The sequence below is a fragment of the Hypanus sabinus genome, unplaced genomic scaffold (assembly GCF_030144855.1).
Source record: "Hypanus sabinus isolate sHypSab1 unplaced genomic scaffold, sHypSab1.hap1 scaffold_1141, whole genome shotgun sequence".
In the NCBI taxonomy this organism is placed as follows: Eukaryota; Metazoa; Chordata; class Chondrichthyes; order Myliobatiformes; family Dasyatidae; genus Hypanus; species Hypanus sabinus.
Genome location: NW_026779199.1, coordinates 28,034 through 44,169, shown reverse-complemented (window position 1 = coordinate 44,169; position 16,136 = coordinate 28,034).

Genomic DNA, 16,136 nt, shown 5'->3' with positions numbered 1-16,136 from the left:
TTCAAACTCGAGGAAATCTGCAGATGCTGGAAATTCAAGCAACACACACAAAATGCTGCTCGAACGCAGCAGACCAGGCAACATCTATACCTGTCCTGACGGAGGGACTCGGACTGAAACGTTGACAGTGCTTCTCCCTACAGATGCTGCCTGGCCTGCTGTGTTCCACCAGCATTTTGTGTGTGTTGCTGGAGGTTCAAGTTGACAAAACATTCTGGATTAATTAATTTCAGAGGGCAATGAAATGATCATCCTGTTAAAGGTGTGCTGGAGGATGGTTGGGGACATCACAAGAAGAGTGTTTTTTGTTTTGTGTGGCTGGGTTCTTACCACACTGGGAATACGGGTGTATTTGATGATAGGTTTACAGTGGGTGAAGGAAATTAGTCCTTATAATTTGTTCAGAATACATTTCGGTTTTGATGACTCTTAAACAGGTCATTCTGGCAGTAGGTCAGATTGACTGTTGGAAACTTGTCAAACGGTATTTCATATCTAAAGTTTGATTTATAGGCCTGCACATTATGGGCCGCAGATCACAATGATGAGGGAAATGATGATGTTGACTGTTTAGCACCAAAAGCTGTTAAATGTTAAGCTGTGGATATAGACCTTCCACTTAGCAAATTAGAAGCTAAAGGGTTGGTACTGTTAAGAATTAGGGGCTTATGGCAAGACGTAGGATAATGGACATAAGGACAGACACCTTTACAGAATACATAAACTTGCAGTGTTTATAGAAGAAGGTCTTAAAACAAGGGAAGGAATGATATTGACTCGACTTAGAAATGCCCACACTATGCTTAATTATGCCTTGTAACTAATTGGAAAATTTCATTCTGTGTCGTGTACATTTTGTCATTATGAAACTGTCGAAATACATACTATTTCAATATGAAGCATATAAGGCTGAAGAGAAATCAACTGCAGTCTTCAGTACAATCTTTGCGAGGGTAGATAGTTTTCAGGTAAAAACTTTATTAAATTATGGGATTGACTTTAAATTAATTCACAGTTTGAGCTGGAAAAGGCATGTATTAATTGTGTTAAACCTAAGGAAATGGCATAGAAGGTAGCAAAGGTGAGTGGGATGTTGGATTATTGGGATGCTCTTAAAATCCAACAAAAGGCAACGAAAAAAGCCATAAGAATGGTCAAGACGAAATATGAGGGCAAACTGGCCAACAATATAAATCAGGATACTAAAAGTTTAGAAGAGCCTCTGTGACCTCTTGTTTAAATCCATTCACTCACCCCCTTCCCATCTTAATCCACTCCTTTCCCACACTCTTTTCTGCTGTCTCTCTCCCCTATTCATCTTTGTTCTTCAGAGAAGATGTCGATCTGAAACGTTGATTGTCCATCTCTCTCCACACATGCTACCTGACCTGCTCGGTTCCTACAGCATTTTGTGTCTGTTTGATCGGTAAATCTCTGCTCTCCGTCCAGCGGAAAGATATTGGAGAGATATTAGTTGCCCACACGCTTCCCTGGGAAAGGTTGCCTGTCGGCAACCCGACTGCGCCGAAGGCCCACGGGCTTTCCACTGGTCCTGGGGACGCTTTGCCCGAGTGTTCCCCCAATCTCTGGGGCAGTGCTGCCTGAGTCTCCCCACAATGCCCGGGGACTCTCTAATTCTCTGCTTCCCCTCCCAGTCTCTGTCACCCTGGATGTGGAAACGGCGAATCCATGGATCGAGGTGTCTGAGGAACAGAAGAGTGTGAGATGTACCCGGACCCGGAGAGATCTCCCTGACACCGGGAAGAGATTCACAAATCGGGCTTGAATGCTGGGATCGGAGGGATTCACATAGGGGAGACATTACTGGGAGGTGGAGGTGACGGAGAATCGGGGCTGGGGTCTGGGAGTCGCCGCAGAGTCTGTGAAGAGGAAGAGACGGGTCAGTCTGAGTCCGGAGACCGGATTCTGGGTCATCGGGCGGAATTATGATGTGTTACATCGGGATTGTGACATGTCCCATGGTCTCCCCTCCCCCGAGTCCTGTCTCGCTGCCGGTCCCATCCCCGGGAGGGTGGGAGTTTATCTCAGTTACGAGTCCGGGACAGTTTCATTTTACAACGCGGAAACCAAGCCCCATCTCCACACCTTCACTGGGAATACATTCACGGGGAAACTTTATCCTTACTTTGCGACTGGGGATGAAAACCAGTGGCTGAGGATCTGCTCCGGTTCCGCTCCGGGTCTGTAAATGGGTTGGGTCCTGGGACTGGCGTCAGGAGTAAGATCACTGTAAATGTAAATATGCAGAGAGTGAAATAATCATGAGATGAGAATTATCGATCCATTAATTTTAACTCGTTCACCGCATCCAACAACAGAATAGAATAGGGTCCTGAGCTCCCCCGGGTGCTACAGTCCACACGAACTGAAACAGGTTAAATGGGACAAGTGGGGGTGGTGCTGACTGGAAAAGACAGTGAAGATTGTTCATTAAGTTCATCTGCCATTTCTTTGTCCCCCATTACTACTTCACCAGCATCATTTTCCAGTGGTCCAGTATCAACTCTCATCTCCCTTTCACTCTTCATGTAACTGAAAACTAAACTTTTAGTATCCTGATTTATATTATTGGCCGGTTTGCCCTCATATTTCGTCTTGACCATTGTTATGGCTTTTTTCGTTGCCTTTTGTTGGATTTTAAGAGCATCCCAATAATCCAACATCCGACTCACCTTTGCTACCTTATATGCCATTTCCTTAGAGTTAACACAGTCGTTAACTTGACTTGTCAGCGACGGATTCCTACCCCCGCCATTGGAGAACTTCTTCGGTGGGACACATCTCTCCTGCTGTTCCCACATCCATCAGCCACCTCTGTTAAGTCGTCATCCCCAGAGTAACGTCCCGATACAATTGGGACGATTCCATTATTATATGCCTCTGCATGTTCAATACTATGAATTAATTTAACGTCAGTCCTATAACTTAATAAAGTTTTTAATCTGAAAACTATCAACCCCTCAAAGATTGTACTGAAGACTGCATTTGATTTTTTTCGCCCATATCTGCTTCACACTGAAATAGTATGTGTTTAAAAGTTTCATAATGACAAAATGTACACAACAGTCATATGAAGCAAGGTTAGCAGAGCTGGGACTTTTCTCTTTGAAACGTAAAGGAATGAGAGGGGACTTGATAGAGGTCTAGAAGATTATGAGAGGCATAGATAGGGTGGATAGTCAGTACCTGTTCCCCAGGGCACCAATAACAAACACCAGAGGACATAGGTACAAAATTAAGGGATGGAAGTTTAGGGGAGACATTAGGGGTAAGTTTTACTTTACACAGAGGGTTGTGAGTGCCTGGAATGACTTGCCAGGGTTGGTGGTGGAGGCTAAAACATTTGGGGTATTTAAGAACCTCTTGGACAGGCACACGGATGAAAGAAAATTAGAGGGTTATGGGGTAGTGTGGGTTTAGTACTTTTTTTAAGGATTATATGGGTTGGCACAACATGAAGGGCTGAAGGGCCTGTTCTGTTCTGTAGTGTTCTATGGTTCTATGGTCCTGTGACACAGAATGAAGTTTTCTAATTAAATACAAGGCATAATTAAGCACAGTGCTGACAATTCTAAGTCGTGTCAATATCATTCCTTCCCTTCCTGTTTTAAGCCCTTCTTCCAAAAACCCAACTTGTTTATGTATTCTGTAAAGGCATCAGTCCTTATGGCAATTTTCCTTCAGACCTTGCCATAAGTCCTGAATTCTTAACCCTACCATCCTCTTAGCTTCTGATTTGCGAAGTGGAATGTCTATATCCACAGTTGAACTTCTAACAGGTTTTGTTGCTAAACAGTCAACTCCATCATTTCCCTCAACAGTGCGATGTGCAGGGCCCATAAGGTGCAGACATATGAACCGAACTTTGTATGTGAAATAATGCTTGATGAGTTTCCAACAGTCAATCTGACCTACTGCTAGAATGTCCTGTTTTAAGGCTCATCAAAACCGAAAGAGAATCTGAACAAATTACAAGTTTGCAAGGACCAATTTCCTCCACACACTGTAACCCTAAAATCAAAGCAAAGAATTCTGCTTCATAGACCCACAAATGGCTGGTAAGTGATTTGCTTATCATTGCCTGCAACTCAGGCACACACAAAAAATGAGAACAGACGCACCAACATTCCCAGTTAAATTACGTTTTAATCCATCTGTAAAAATGCTGACCGTATGATAATAACTTTCATTAATACACTCGTGAACCAACAGACTCTCAGGCAGAATGGAATCCAATTGTGTAACCTAAAATTAACTACAGTCATTGGAAAAAACAACAAAGTGGGGTTACCGAGAAAGCTACAGTGGGACACATTGTATCACCCAATACACCCATATTCCCAGCGTGATAAGAACCCAGCCACCCAGAACTAAAAGCATTCTTCTTGTGATGTTCCCCACCACCCTTTAGCACAGGATGTTCAATCCAATTTGTTAACGTCAACTTCAACCTCTGTCCCTGTAAGGGCAATTGTCCCATTTCAACCAGTAAAGCCGAAACAGGGGACGACCTGACTTAACTACAACACAATCTTAAAGCACAAAATGAATCACACCCAAACATCATAAAGTTGAAGAGGAAGGTGATCTATAAACCACAAACATAATCAAGAACAGATCCAATTAAACAAACGAGATTGGTCATCAAATATTTTCATGTCACACCCAAGAATACTCACAGGGATTACGAAGAGTATTTCATGTTTCTTTACATTTATCAATTCTTTTCTGATCAGGTGCTTCAATGTCAGCTTATTATCCGTCCACATGCCTGGAAATCTTACCACTGACACCTTTTAAGGAGTTTGACCATATCATTTCCAATCAAGTGCAGGTCCATTAATCCTGTTTGTAAAGCACATAACTTGTGTTTTTGCTACTGAAAGCTTAAATCCCATCTAGTCGCCGACTATTCGACCTTACTAATTGCTAAAGCATCCTATACACAGTAAAAGTGAAATTTCTACCTCTAATCCATAAACCTCCATCATCTGCACATAGTGATTTACACAATGAAAAACCTGTCTCAGAGAAAAATATTATTAATTATAATATTGTTATGATCCCAGCCCCCTCCTTTGTGAGAATCGCAAGAGCACCCGTTGGGGGGGGGGGGGTCAGTAGACCCAGGAAGTGAGAGAGAGAGGAACGTGAAAAATTGCACGTCCCACCAGGGATACAGAATAAGATGCCAGCAACTATTGTCTCATGGAGACCACGTGAAAAGCCCTCGGGCAAGGTGGGCTGGTTGAGAGAGAGATTGCATCATCCCAACCTGATTGACACCTGCGACCCCGTGAGGAAGTATAAAGGAGAGTCTCAGGGGGACAGCCCCTTAGACGCACCCAGAAGACACGAGAGAGCGATCCCGCAGTAGCGGGATGCCATTCTGAAGGAAGCCACGCGCGTTAGATTCCGGGATTGGAATTTGTGGCTGGAATCACAGGAAACCGCTTTTAACTAACATCGGGGAGAGGGAACCAACGCTTCCCCGATTTCACGGAAGATTCATCAAGACTCGGCAAGTTCTTTCTCTTCTCCCCCGCCCAATCTCTCTCTCTCGGTCGCCCCACGCAAAACCCAGCAATTTTCAAAGGGCTGCGGCCTGCAGACTTTCAGACTGACTTTTATATTTCCAACGGACAATCTATTAACCCCTAGACACCAGCAGAGCTCACTTCTTAATGATGATGATTACTATACCCGCGCTTTAGATTGAATGTTGACAATGTGCACTATCTAAATGTATGTATTAACCCTACTTTTGTGTCCCTTTACGAGTAAAACGTTTGAAAATAGTGACATCAGACTTCAACGGACCTCTCTATCTCTGCTGGTAAGTTCTCCAGTTACGGGATTCATAACAATATAAAATAATAAATACTGCCTGTGGGATCCCAGTCTCTATCTCATAACAACCTGAATATAACTTTCCCACCCATACCTGACACAAAACGTTCAATTAAAACAACTCAAAGTTAGATAATCGCCCCTCCATCCTCATTTCCACAATTTCATAAAAATTCTTTCCTTCCATAAATACCATCTGCCTTTTGAATAGTAAAAATACTGCTGTTACAACATCTATATTTAACTGGCTTTACTAATACCATCTTCCAAATATAAACATGAATTCAATGTCATACTTGCCCATCCAGACCTTTACAAGACATACAAATAGAAACAATCAGAAAAAATTGTACAATAGCCCTCTCATTTGCATTTCCAAAAATTAATCAAAAGTCCATCCAATAAATATCATTTGCCTTTTCAATATCAAAAATATTGCTATTACAACATCTTTATTTAACTGTACTTTCCTATTATGATCTTCCAAACCCAAACTGATTCCAATGTTATTTAAGGCAGAGATTGCTAGGTATCTGAGTAGCCAGGGTATCAACGGTTATGGTGAGAAGGCAGGGGAGTGGGACTAAATGGGAGAATGGATCAGCTCATGATAAAATGGCAGAGCAGACTCGATGGGCCGAATGACTGACTTTTGCTCCTTTTTCTTATGGTCTTATTCTACCGTTCCAAATTCCCCTCTGATAAAACATGAAGTTACCTCTTTTATCGAAAATATAATTCAAACATTCGATTACCATACATTCTACAAGTTTACATTAATGAGACTTTAATGATATTGGCCTACAAGGAGGATCAGACGGGGAGATCCTGGTTTTAGAATGGGAACTACTACAACCATTTTCCATGAGAAAAGTAGATGGCCAAACCTCCAAATACAATTCAGAAAGCTAATATTTTCGCAAAAGAAACTCATACACATACCTTTTGAATCAAGATTTTCTATAAGTTCATGATACATTTCATTCCCATTCACAACACTTTCCTTATAAAAGTGACACCACCACCCCTCTACCAACTAACCTGTCAAGCCAAATGACTATATAATCCTGCACAGGAATAAAACTTAAAATGAGCAGGTTTCCTGAACAGATATAACATCGGAAGAATCTGACAATTCAGAAATAAACTGCTGAAAGTGTTGGCCATGTAAAATCAGGCTTCTTGCATTTCACTTCAATATTTCAATCCCATTACATATCTTCACAAGTAGACTGGGATGCAGAAACCCCCACAACTCAGAGCTTCATTTACAGCTTCCCACAGAACACCAGTTACACCAAGATACCTTTCTGCAGATTTCACAATGATTTTAATTCCCTCAGTAGGATGAGATGTCTGATCAGTACAATTCACCCGATTGGTTATAAACTTCACAAACTTCATTTTATCCGGCAGTGAAGTATCTTTGGTGAGAGAACTGTGATGCCGGCATATATCCACTGACGTCACAGTCTGTTCTCTGAGTGGGATCACTTTATCCAGTTTACCTGCTCTGCTTGCTGTACTTGTCCTTGAACAGGCCCTTCTGCTCACTGTGTTGTTCTGAACCAATTGAACTGGTCACTTCATGCCTTACTAAACCAATCCCTTCTGCCAACACAAGGAACACATCCCTCCATTCTCCTCTCATCCACGTGGTATCCAATAGCCTCTATCACATCTGCCTCCACCACCACCCGATATTCACTCCAGACACCCACCACTCTGGGAATGAAAAACAAAACTTGAACCGCAAATCTTCTTTAAACATTTTGAGTCAAGTTTTTAACATCATTGTCTTTTCTAATTGTTTTTTTTTCCAACAGCAGCTATGCAGAGAAAAGACAAAATTACACTAAATCACAAAATACTTCAATAGTGCAAAAAGGACCAATGAGGATGTGTTCCCCCTTTGTCCTGAAGTGCATGCCCACTGGCATTGGACATTTCCTCCTTAGAGAAAAAATCCCGGCTGTCCACTCTGTCTGTGTCTCTCACATTCCTGTAAACGTCTGTCAGATCTCCCTCAGCCTCTGCCACTCCGGAGAAAATTCCCCGAGATTGTCCAGTCTCACTTTATCCAGGCAGCATCCTGTTAAGCCTCTTCCACTCACCATCCAAAACCTCCGCATTATTCCTGTCTTCAAATGCAATTCTCCAGATGTGGATAAACTAGAGATTTATACAACTGCAACATAACTGCCTGACAATGGAACCACTATCTGGGAGTTATGATCTCGGATTCCAAGATCCCCCTGTAGATCAACACAGTCCAATCTCACCCCATGAATATAATAGCAAAGAGATAATGCTGAGGCTTTATAAGACACGAGTCAGGCCACACTTGGAGTATTGTTAACAGTGTTGGGCCCCACATCTCAGACAGGATGTGTTGTCATTGGAGAGAGTCCAGAGGAAGTTCAGAAAGATGATGTTGGGAATGAAGGGGTTAAAATATGAGGAGCACTTGGCAGCTCTGACCCTGTGCTCACTGGAACTCAGAAAAATGCGGGACATCTCATTGAAACCTACCGAATGTTGAAAGGACTGGATAAGGTGGATGTGGAGAAGGTATTTCCTGTGGTGGGGCACAGCCACAAAGTTGAGGGGCCACCTTTTCCAACAGAGGAAAGCAGCTTATTTTTTTAATTAGCCAAGAGTATTGGATCTGTGGAATGCTCTGCCACAGACTGCGGTCGATGCCGAGTGTGTGGGTATATTCAAGGTGGAAGTTGATCGTTTCCTGATCGGTCAGGGAATCAAAGGTTATGGCGGGAGGTCAGATATCTGGAATTGAGTGCGATCTGGGATCAGTCATGATGGAAAGGTGGCTGACTCAATGGGCTGAATGGCCTAATTCTGTTCCTTTGCCTTATGAACAGAAGCCCCCTCAATCATGATGAATCTCCTCTGCACTCTTCCAGCACAAAACATCCTTTGTACAGAATGCTAAGCGGAACTGAACGCAACTTTTCAAGAATGTTATCATGTCAGGCAGCATCTGTTGAGGGGAATAGAGTCGATGGCTGGGACAGAACCCGTCACTTACGGCGCTAACACAGGCCTTTCGGCCCAACCTTCTCATGCTGTCTTTCTGTCCATTTAAACTAATCCCTCTGCCTGTCTTTGACACAGAACACAGAAATCTACAGCACATTACAGGCTCTTCAGCCCACAATGTTGTACCGACCATGTAACCTACTCTAGAGACTGCCGAGGATTTCCCGATCATATAGCCCTCTGTGTTTCTAACCTCCATGACGCTATTAAAATATCCTGTTGTATCCAGCTCCACCATCGCTGCCGGCAGTGCATTCCACGCACCCACCACTCTGTGTGTAAGAAACTTACCCCTGACATTCCCTCAGTACCGACTTCTAAGCAGCTAAAACTACGTCCCCACGTGTTAGGCACTTCAAGCCTTGGAAAATGCCTCTGGCTATCCACATGGTCAAAGCCTCTCACCATCTTATACACCTCTATCAGGTCACCTCTCATCCTCCGTCGCTCCAAGAAGGAAAGGCTAAGTTCACTCAATCTATTCTCATAAGGCATGCTCACCAATCCAAGAGCAACATCCTTGTAAATCTAATTTGACCTGCAGAAATGAACCTCTTCATCTGTGTTGAACTCCATCTGCGCTTCCCAGTTCTGCATCCGAGGCAAGGAAATAGATTGCTGAGCCTCTGGCGAAGATCATTATGTCCTCATTGTCCACCGGAATTGTACCGGAGTATTGGAGGGAGGCGAATGTTGTCCCCTTGTTCAAAAAGGGTAGTAGGGATAGTCCCGATAATTATAGACCATTGAGCCTTACATCTGTGGTGGAAAGCTGTTGGGAAAGATTCAGAAAGATAGGATTTATTGGCATTTAAAGAATCATGGTCTGATCAGTGACAGTCAGCATGGCTTTCTGAAGGACAGATCGTGTCTAAAAAGCCTGATGGAGTTCTTTTAAGAGGTGACCAGGCATATAGATGAGGGTAGTGCAGTGGATGTGATCTACATGGATTTTAGTAATGCATTTGATTAAGTTACACGCGGTGGGCTTATTCATAAAGTCAGAAGGCATGGGAACCAGGGATGTTTGACCAGGTGGATTCAGAATTGGCTTGCCTGCAGAAAGCAGAGAGTTCTGGTGGAGGGAGTACATTTGGATTGGAGGGTTGTGACTAGTGGTATCCCACAAGGGTCAGTTCTGGGACCCCTACTTTTTGTGATTTTTATTAACGACCTGGATGTGGGGGTAGAAGAATGGATTGGCAAGTTTGCAGAAGACACAAAGATTGGTGGTGTTGTGGATAATGAAGAGGATTGTCAAAGATTGCAGAGAGACATTGATAGGATGCAGGAGTGGGCTGAGAATTGGCAGATGGAGTTCAACCCAGAGAAGTGTGAGGTGGTACACTTTGGAAGGACAAACTCCAAGGCAGAGTACAAAATAAATGGCAGGATACTTCGCAGTGCAGCGGAGCAGAGGGATCTGGGGCTACATGTACACAGATCCCTGAAAGTTGCCTCACAGGTAGACAAAGTAGTTACGAAAGCTTATGCGGTGTTAGCTTTCATAACTCGAGGGATAGAGTTTAAGAGTCGCGATGTAATGATGCAGCTCTATAAAACTCTGGTTGGGCCACAGGGAGTACTCTGTCCAGTTCTGGTCACCTCACTATAAGAAGGATGTGGAAGCATTGGAAAGAGTACAGAGCAGATTTACCAGAATGCTGCCTGGTTTAGAGAGTATGGATTATGATCAGAGATTAAGGGAGCTAAGGCTTTACTCTCTGGAGAGAAGGAGGATGAGAGGAGAAATGATAGAGGTATAGTTGATATTAAGGGGAATAGACAGAGTGGACAGCCAGCGCCTCTTCCCCAGGGCGCCACTGCTCAATACAAGAGGACATGGTTTTAAGGTAAGGCGAGGGAAGTTCAAGGGGGATATTAGAGGAAGGTTTTTCACTCAGAGAGTGGTTGGTGCGTGGAATGCACTGCTCGAGTCAGTGGTGGAGGAGGATACACTAGTGAAGTTTAAGAGACTACTAGACAGATATATGGAGGAATTTAAGCTTAGGGAGGCAGAGTTTAAGGGTCGGCACAACATTGTGGGCCGAAGGGCCTGTACTGTGCGGTATTGTTCTATGTTCTATCTATTTCTCGCTGGAATCTCTCTTTTAGTTTAATTGTTTATTGAAGGCACGACACAGTACAGAAAACGTCATGCATTACATTTTCCTCCATTTTGCTTTCATACCTTACCCTGAAACACCACAACGTCATCAGTGGGGCCTTCTGGGAGTTGTAGTCAATGTCCTCGCTCGCTCCCTGTCAAAGCATGTTTCGTCAGCCACCAGAGACGCCACCGAAACAGACCCACCGAGGCGCGAAGGGGAATCACACCCGTCCTTGTGGGCGCCGAGGCCGGCGACACCGACAGAAGCGACTCGCTGATCTCCGCCATGGCGACGGAGCGGAAGAGGAGGGGCTGGTCAAGGGCCGATTTCCTCCAGCCTATCGTAGTTCAGACTTAACACTGACCCCTGCTGTCATTGGCTGTAGTACCTGTCGGTCAAATGCGAACTCGGAGGGTGATTAGTTTATGTGAACGTCAGTCATCCTTCCAGTCTTTATGAGTTTGGATTTGGATTTATAACGGGACAGGAAGCAAATTGGGAGAAATGTGAGTTTTTATGTGATGGTGCATCAGTCTCCGAGTTACATTATTAACAATAAAAGAGCCAAGGCTGTGGTGAGGAAGGAGGTGATTTACTGGAGGTTATATGGAGATAATATTGGAAGGGATATCAAACTTGGAATTGTTTGGGATATGATTTAGAAAATGGGGGGGGGGGATTTGTGGGGATCATAATATTCCAGTGTTGTTTAATGAGGGCAAAATGATTGTTACTGAAACAGGGAAGGTTGTGTTACTGGCTGGGTCATTTGCAGAGATTCATAATCAGGATAATTTAAGTAAAGAAATTAAACAATGTAGGGATATGTTTTTCAGTGAATACTCTGATGTGCTGGAAGTCAGCTGCAGCAATGATAGTATCACTGATGGAGAGATTTCTTTGTATGAATTTAAGAAGTCTATTAATAATGCAGGTCAGGTGTCTCCAGGAAAGAGTGATATTTGAAATTGTAATTGTATATAATTCGCATTTGTAAAATATTAAATATTTGAATTGTGCATCTACTTTCCTCATGGAAAATGGAAATAGTAGTGCCTGAAAACCTGGCAGATCCCCATTTGATCCTTCTAGTTAAGGGCCTATATCGTGAAAGTCTCATTTATGTAAACTTATGGAATGTATAGTAATCAAGCGCTTGAGTTATATTTTGGAAAGAGTGGTGATAAAGTGTTTTATTAGAGTGGATTTTGGAAGTGTGAAATGACATTAGATTCAGTTTTAGGTTTGGAAGATGATATTCGGAAAGCACAATTAAATAAAGATGTTGTAATAGCAATATTTCTTGAGACTGAAAAGGGAAATGATATGGAAGAAAGGACTTTTGATTAAATTAGGAGTAAAGGGGACATTGTATAATTTTTCTGAGTTTTTTTTTTGTATGGACTGTCCAAGTAAAGGTCGGCATGTCTGTGTCTATGAGATAGAGAATGGAATCCCACAAGGCAGTATTTGTAGCCCTTCATTATTTAATATTATGATTAATGATATTTTCTCTGAGATGGGAAAATGGGATTCCCTGGGTAAATCACAATATACAGATGACTTAGCTTTATGGATTTGAGGTATTAACTGCAATATACAATTAATGGATCAAACAGTGGGCAGATTGATGAGGATTGTAAGCTTTCAGTCGTTAAAACACATTACGTGGTTTACAAACAGCATTAATAGACTTGCAGTTGATTTTAACTTATAGGATTAATGTCTTGAGGAAGTGTCAGTGGTAAGATTTCTCAGTATGTGGATGGATAATAAGCTGACGGGGAAGCAACTATCAGTAAAATAATTGATAAATGTAAAGGAGCTTTAAATCTCCTCAGACATCTATGTGGATATTCTTGGGTGCAACATGAAAATCTTTGACCAATTATATTTGTTTAATTTGATCTGTTCTTGATTATGTCTGTGTGGCTTGTGGATCACCTTCATCTTCAAATTAAAAGTGTTTGTATGTGATACAATTACAGACTTTTAGATTGTGTTCTGGTGCGGTAATGTTGTCTCCTGTTTTGGCTTTACTGATTGCAATGGGACAATTGCCCTCAAAGATTCAAGTTGATGTCAACATACTGGATTAATTTGCGGGTCAAGGAAATGATCATCCTGTTAAAGGTGCGCTGGAGGACGGTTGGGGACATCACTAGAAGAGTGTTTTTTGTTTTGGGTGGCTGGGTTCTTATCACGCTGGGAATATGGGTGTATTTGATGATACAATATGTCCCACTGTAGCGTTCTCTGTAACCCCACATTGTTTTTTCCAATGACTTCAGGTGATTTTAGTTTTTACACGATCGGATTCAGTTCTGCCTGAGAGTCTGTTGGTCATCAGTATATTAATGAAAGTTATTATCATACAGTAACCATTTTTACAGATGAATCAAAAGATAATTTAATTGGGGATGTTGGTGTGGCTGTTTTTGTGTGCCTAAATTGCAGGTAATGATAAAGAAATGACTTATAGCCATTTATCAGCATAGGAAGCAGAATTCTTTCCCAACAGTTTAGGCTGACAGTGGTGGAGGAAATTGGTCCTTATAATTTCTTCAGAATACATTTCGGTTTTGATGAGTCTTAAACAGGTCATTCTGGCAGTAGGTCAGATTGACTGTTGGAAACTTGTCAAACGGTATTTCATATATAAAGTTTGATTTATATGTCTGCACATTTTGGGGCCCTGCACATCACGCTGTTGAGGTAAATGATGATTTTGACTGTTTAGCTCCAAAAGCTGTTAAATGTTAAGCTGTGGATATAGACCTTCCACTTAGCAAATTAGAAGCTAAAAGGTTGGTAGTGTTAAGAATTAGGGGCTTATGGCAAGACGTAGGATAATGGACGTAAAGACAGACACCTTTCCAGAATACATAAACCTGTTGGGTTTATAGAAGAAGGGCTTAAAACAAGTGAAGGAATGATATTCACATGACAGAAATATCCACACTATGCTTAATTACGCCTTGTAACTAATTGGAAAACTTCATTCTGTGTCGTGTACATTTTGTCATTATGAAACCGTCGAAACACATACTATTTCAATGTGAAGCGTACAAGGCTGAAGAAAAATCAAATGCAGTCTTAAGTACAATCTTTGCGAGGGTAGATAGTTTTCAAATAAAAGCTATTAAATTATGGGACTGACTTTAAATCAATTCACAGTTTGAGCTGGAAAAGGCACGTAATAATTGTGTTAAACGTAAGGAAATGACATAAAGGGTAGCAAAGGTGAGTGGGCTGTTGGATTACTGGGATGCTCTTTTTATTTATTTATTAAATTTTTAGAAAATTACAAAGAATAAATGTAATGAAAAATTAGTAAGAAAAAGAAAAATAATATTAATCCTCCTCCCCCTCCCCACCTTAACCCTTATCTAAAGAAAGAAATAAGGAAGAAAAAGATTGCCTCGATATTGGAGGATACCCACATGCTCCATGGAGTTCAAAATAATATTTATATGTATTCTTACTTTCCCCAATTACATTATAATTTTATCTTCAAAGGACCTCTATATTTAATCCCATCTTTTGTAGGTATGGGAGCCAAATTTTGAAAAATATATCATATTCATTTCTTAGATTATATGTAATTTTTTCAAGTGGAATACAACAATATATTTCATTATTCCAATGATCCATAGTTAAATATAACTCAGATTTCCAAGTAATTGCGATAACTTTTTTAGCTACTTCCAATGCAATATTTTGAAATTTTTTCTGATACTTATTCAATTTAATTTTTGGTATTGTCCTTTCAATATCTCCTAATAAAAATAATATTGGACTATTTGGGAGTTGAACTCCAGTACTTTGTTCCAATAAAAGTCAGATATATCGAAAATGGTTGAATTTTAAAACAAGACCAAGTAGAATGTAAAAAAGTACCAATTTCTTGATGACATCGAAAGCATTGGTCAGACATATTTGAATTTAATCTATTTATTTTCTGTGGTGTTATATATAATTGATGTAAAAATTATATTGTATTAATCTAATTTGAACATTTATTGTATTTATCATACTATCAGAACATAATCTTGACCAACTTTTTCCAACAATTTTAAAATTCAAATCAGTTTCCCATTTTTGACTTGATTTATGAATTCCAGATTCAGTCTGTTTTTGAATCAAATTGTACATACAAGATGTATTTTTTTAAATTTTTCCTTTTTGGATTAATATTTCTATTTCACTAAGTTTTGGCATCAACATTGTTTGACCCAGCTTTTCTCGTAAATTGTCCTTTAATTGAAAATAAGAGAAAAGAGTGTTGTTTGATATTTTATATTTATTTTTTCATTGATCAAACGACATCAATATACCTCCTTCAAAACAATTACGTATATATTTAATCCCCTTTTGGAACCAATTATGTAAAAGTTTATTATCCATTGTAAAAGGAATAAGCCTATTTTGAATTAAAGTTTGCTAATAAAGATTTCTTTATCTTATCGTCCATATTTACCTTATTCCATAAATCAATCAAGTGTCTTAATATAGGAGATTCTTTTTTTTCCCGTATCAATTTGGATTCCCATTTGTATGTAAAATCTTCTGGTATGTTTTCTCCTATCTTATCTAATTTTATTCTAATCCATGCCGGGTTTTTTTTTCATCAAAAAAAGATGCAATAAATCTAAGTTGATTTGCTTTATCATAATTCTTAAAATTTGGAAGTTGTAACCCTCCTAAATCAAATTTACATCTCAATTTTTCCAATGATATTCTTGACATCTTTCCTTTCCAAAGAAATTTCCTTACATATTTATTTAGTTCTTGAAAAAACTTCTGCGGTAATTGTATTGGTAAAGTTTGGAATAAATATTGCAATCTATGGAATATATTCATTTTTACAGCATTAACTCTACCTATTAATGTTATTGGTAACATCATCCATTTATCAAGATCCTCTTTTATTTTTTTTAATAATGGCAAATAATTTTGTTTATATAAATTTTTACATCATTGTCAACTCTGATACCTAAATATTTTATCCCATTTACTGACCATCGAAATTGAGTTACTAATCGACATTGATTATAATTTCCTTTGGTAAGGGGTAAAATTTCACTTTTATCC